The sequence below is a fragment of the Bidens hawaiensis genome, unplaced genomic scaffold (genome assembly GCF_021521415.1).
Source record: "Bidens hawaiensis isolate Kalapana, Puna unplaced genomic scaffold, B.hawaiensis_p1.1 tig00002977_1, whole genome shotgun sequence".
Taxonomy (NCBI): Eukaryota; Viridiplantae; Streptophyta; class Magnoliopsida; order Asterales; family Asteraceae; genus Bidens; species Bidens hawaiensis.
Genome location: NW_027491160.1, coordinates 2024288 through 2029752, shown reverse-complemented (window position 1 = coordinate 2029752; position 5465 = coordinate 2024288).

The following is a 5465-nucleotide window of genomic DNA, read 5'->3' as shown; positions in this document are numbered from 1 at the left end:
AAATTTTATTGTAAGATTATATGTGAGAAAATAAAAGGCTTTCTCTATACCGACACCCATTTTGCTGTTTGAACACCCTACTCTACATATACGACTCGTATAGCTCGTACTATTCGTATAGGTGTCAGCTTTTTGTCAGTTCCGTTGACCAGTTAATACGAGAAGGCCTATACGAGCGGAGGCCTATACGAGTTGTATGAGCTATACGAGACAATTTGAATTTTCATATACGAGTGGAAGCCATACGAGTTGTGTGGCCTATACGAGATGATAGCTTTTTGTCAGATCCCTTTAGGCTTTAACCATTTTTTCCAGGACTAACTATACGAGTATGTCCAAATTCAAAATCATGATCTGGCATTATCGCAATTCCAATGATTCTAACAATTTTAAATCACCATTTATTCTAAATTATTAGGCTGCTTGTAGAACACTTTTGCCCGGCATTATGAAGAGGTGACCAGCCCTAAACGTCGGCTACATCTTACCGTGGCATTAAGGGCCAAGCGCTATGGAAAGGATATTAACGAATGTTAAAACATGAAAAAAGTGAATACATCAAACTAATAACCAATCAAACTTTTTTCTCTTTATTTCCTCTCCTCCACCATCTATAGATAGCTAGTTAAAACTTATTAGCCCACAATACTCTAGTTGATGGGCGGGTTAGTTAAAACCCCACTGTAAAATTTGTTTTTTTTTTCGTTTTTGTTGTACCCGACCCGTACTATAATTCGGGTCTTGATTTATTAATAAAAGTATTTATTTAGTTCGTGTATTGATTAATCATTGTTGCAGCAGCTGCGCATAAGCTCATTTAACTTTGCTGGTTTAGCTCGTTTGGATTCGTTTAAGCTCGTTTATCATCTAAACTCTACCCTAAACATGTTTTAATTCAAATTCAAAGTTACTAGAATGTTCCTAGATGAATCCTATCTCAAATTAACCATCTTTATCCTGAAATCCATCAAGTTTTATCTTTAATTGGTGCTATCTTATCATTTGTTAAAAGTTTAAAGGTAGGTTATCTCTAAATTCGTGATAAACACAACATTGAATCCGATTCTTATATAAAGAGAGGTAGGACATCTCTCACGAATTCAAGCTATTTTTCAAGTATTTTTCAAGGTTGACTTTCAAAGTCAAATGGGTCTACTTTTTAATTAATCAAGTTCTTCTAATTTCCGGGTAAGTTTGTGTTTTTATGATTTGTTATAAACCCTAGAAAGATTTCCAGGTAATTTTGTGTTTTTATGATTTGTTATAAACCCTAGAAAGCCCTCAATCAATTTCAAAATAATTGAGGGATTTCATGTTCAATTTCTTTAAAATCAATCTAGGGTTTATGTGGGAAACTAATTTGGGGCTTTTCAATTACACTAAGGTGCTGTTTGTTTTTGAAGACAAAAACTGTTTGCAATCTGATTTCATCTGATTGATGTCTGCAACTGAAGATGTGGTCTGAAGGTCTGCAATCTGAAAATATAATATTGTTTGTTTTATAAACTGGATATCGTCTGCATAAGCTAAAAATTAGTTGTCTATCATACATATCACAATAGATAGAATTTATTTAACATTTGTAAACTACTAAAATAATTGGTGGTGGTGTACGAACTGTGGAAGTGGGTGATGGTGGACGATTGGTAGTAGACGTTTGTGGAAGACGGTGAACGGTGATGATGGTGATGGACGGTTGTGGTGGGTGGTGGTGGCCGACGGTGGGTCGGTGGTGGTGATGGACGGTGGTGGTGGTGGACGATGGTGGTGGTGAAGGACGGTTGTGGTGGGTGGTGGACGGAGGTGGTGGTGATGGACGATTGTGGTGGGTGGTGGACGACGGTGGTGGTGAACAGTGGGTGGTGGTAGTGGATGATGGTTGTGGTCGACGGTGGGTGGTGGTGGTGATGGACGGTGGTGGTGGTGGTCGGTGACAGTGGGTGGTGGTGGTGGACGGTGGTTGTGGCCGACGGTGGTTGGTGGTGGTGATAGGCAGTGATGGTGGTGGTGGTGGTGGTGGTGGCAGACGGTGGGTGGTGGCGGTGGTGGACGATGATGGTGGTGGTGCACGGTGGGTGGTGGTGGTGTTGGACATTGGGTGTTGATGGAATGTGAAGAAGTGTGAAGAAGTTGAACAATAGCTTATTTTTAAAGACTATAAAAGCATTTTTAAGATCTTTTTCTTCTAAAAAAACAAACACTCTTCAGAAGCTTGTGTCTACGCGTCTGTAAACGTAAGCCTCTTGCAGACCTTTTAAGTAAAAACAAACAGAACCTTAGATTTAACCTGAATTAGCTTCTGACTTTTCAATGATTTATGCTGATCATTAAGTTTTGGACATGTTGGATCTGAATTTGACCTCATAACAACATTCAGACCGGCTACGAACCGAACACTCGTTTAAAGTTCGTTTTCTTTAATTTTAAGTTTAAATTTAGATTTTATTATTAATTTGGGTTCGTTTTGGTTTTGTTTTAAGCTTGCTTAAGTCGGTTTCTTTCATATTCTTATTTTCTTTCACTTGCCAATTTTTAAGGTGAGTAATACATATCCCTTTTTTGTTTTTATTATTTTGGGGACAACATGTATCATATAAATCTCAATGATATTATTTCACATCCTCAAATAAAATTCTAATATATGAGTTTCATGTATTACTCAATTAATTGTTAATATGAAAGGTGCTTATGCTTTATTGTTGGTGGCTTCATCCTCATTCTCATCCTCATTAGTAAGATCTTACGCAATCCTAGTAGCTTGACCTAGTGTCATGATGAACGAATTATTATTTGTATTGTTGGTTATGTTTCTACACAAGAATTGGTTTTCATTATTATATTTATTAAATTGTGTTTTTGCTCACCAACCTTGTGTTGATAAAATTATTTTCATACATGTTGCAGGTTATCATATTGGATAGTTGAAGATAAGCCTTGATACCTTTAGGCTATCAAGAAAACAAACATTTATTTGAATTTGTTTTCTTTTGGATAATGTTTTGTTTCAGATTATGTGATGTACTTGGATTGTTTAAAATTAAATAATTAGTTATTGTCACTATATTAATGTTAGTGTATTGTGAGTTATTGTGCAATCAGTTATACCCCGACATTCTGTCGTAGATTGGGTTATGACACCCACTACCTAAGTGGTAGTGATGTAACGCTTTAACCAATCCTTGCTTGCTAAACTGCAATACATAACCTTATTGGTCAAAACATTTAACAATTTCTAAGAAGTTGACAAAAGGTTCTAGAAATGCAACCAAAAGGATTAGCTAGGATTTTAGGGTGTTCAGGGCGTATAAGTCGGATTGGGATCAATAGGTTCTGGTAGCTCGTCTACATTGCTTCCAACACTTTGAAGGAGAATCGGTAGGTTGACGAAGCCGATGAAAGAGAACAGAAAGAGAGAAAAAGAGGGTCTTCAACCAATCTATCACATTTCTTTTATTTATTTATTTATTTCGTTTAGTCTCTTTCTTCTATCTATACTATTTAATAAATAAAGGTTTTTTTTGCCACGTGTCCTCAACTTAGACCCTCCTCATTCTCAAAATCCCGCCTAAACCTACCGCCTTTTATAATAGGCCTATTATTTCTTAATTAACAAAATTAATATTTACCAAAAGTATTACCATAAATATAAGAAACAATTACAAAATATAGTCAAATGGTGTAACTTTTCCGTAATATATGCAGTTAATATATTACCATAATACGCAGTTGACTAATTACCATTTTTAAACGTATCTCATTTATTATTATTATTTTTTTGAATTTTAAACAACTATTTTTTAGAGAATTGGTTTGCCGTCTTCATCGTTTATAACCATTTAAAAAACCAAACCCCATAACAATTACAATTTTTCTATATCTTATAATCTCTGTTTTCGTAACACAAGGTTACTTTTACATATTCATTCTTAATGATTAACATATAAGCACTCTATGTATCCTAAAAATAAAATATATTAACATGACAAATAATTTATTTGATTTACATCATGGTATCCTATCAATCCTTTAATAACGCCATGACTGACACATCTTTTGTTATCCCATTTGTATTACTTTTACTATAAGCCCAGTCTCGGATTGTATACGCATTACTGTAGTTCTTTGTTTATTAGTTTGTTTTGGATAAGTTAGAGCATGTTTGGGATTGAGTTTAAATACCTTATTGGCTAGGATTTCTTAAAAAGCCAGTACGTTAAAAAATGTTTGGCAATCACAAAATCTTTTTTATTTTAAGCCTTTTTAAACGGTTAAAAAACATTTTTTAAAAGCCCCAAATCCTGATTTTTAAAATGGCTTTTTGAAAAAGCCAGTAAAACAATAAGCATATTTCAAACTCAATCCCAAACATGCTCTTAATTAAGGGGGGTGTTGATTGCTTATTTTTATCTCCTTATTACTTAGAACTTATAACTTATAAGTTATAAGATGTTTGAGAAAGTTAAAGTTTGTAAGTGGATAAGTCATAAGGAGGTTAAATAAGGAATCCCAAACAACCCTTAAGATGGCGTAAAAAACTTGGTTTTATAGCAGAATGGATGCACACTATCTGATTATTTAGGAGATAACTACGTGTAGTTTTGTTAAACACACGGCATCCTTAAATAGATAATGACCTTTAGAAAAAGATGAACTATATTCCTTAGAAATGGTTCTTGGGAGTGAAGATGTAATATAAATAATTGACTTAATACGAATTTTATCCTTTATATTGTGGTATTTAGGGAAATAAGATGTTGGTGAGCATGATGATTTGCTAAAGTTTAAGAATTACATTCAACTTAATGGCAATGTTACCAACACAACTACACATGTTGTATAACGAGACATTTAGGGAATTGTGAATTGTATGTTTCATTTATAAAATTCGATATAATTCATGTCATTGCATATAGAAGTAAATCAACGTATGTTGTAGTTAACAGTGTTGTAGATAAACCTTATGTCATTGTAATTATAAGTCTTTGTTACCAGTTTTTGATGTATTTAGGTTCAACTTGGTAAATACATATATCGTTGGTTTTGCACTTGTTACTAACCTTATTATCTTATGAATCAAACATTTGTGTATGTATTTTGCTATTATATTAATCCATGTTTAATTGACTGTGTGTATCCGTGCATTCTACAACACATCAAAATTCAAGAATTCTTTAGTGAAAGAGCCATACTTGCTCCTATAAATGATGACGTTCATGAAATCAATGATTGATTATTACAACAAAATTATCAAAATTTATATTCGCCTAGCATCCTTAATATTGAATTGTAGAGACAATGTAAAATTACTAATCTTAGATACCACAAGCCAGGTCATGTAGACACGGCCATCAACCTAAGATTAAAAATTTTGTATTGTATTCATAGATTACGTATTTACGTTTATATTTAATTTATTTATGAATTTCTATTATCAACCATTTTTGCTATTGGTATTTTGAATTTTA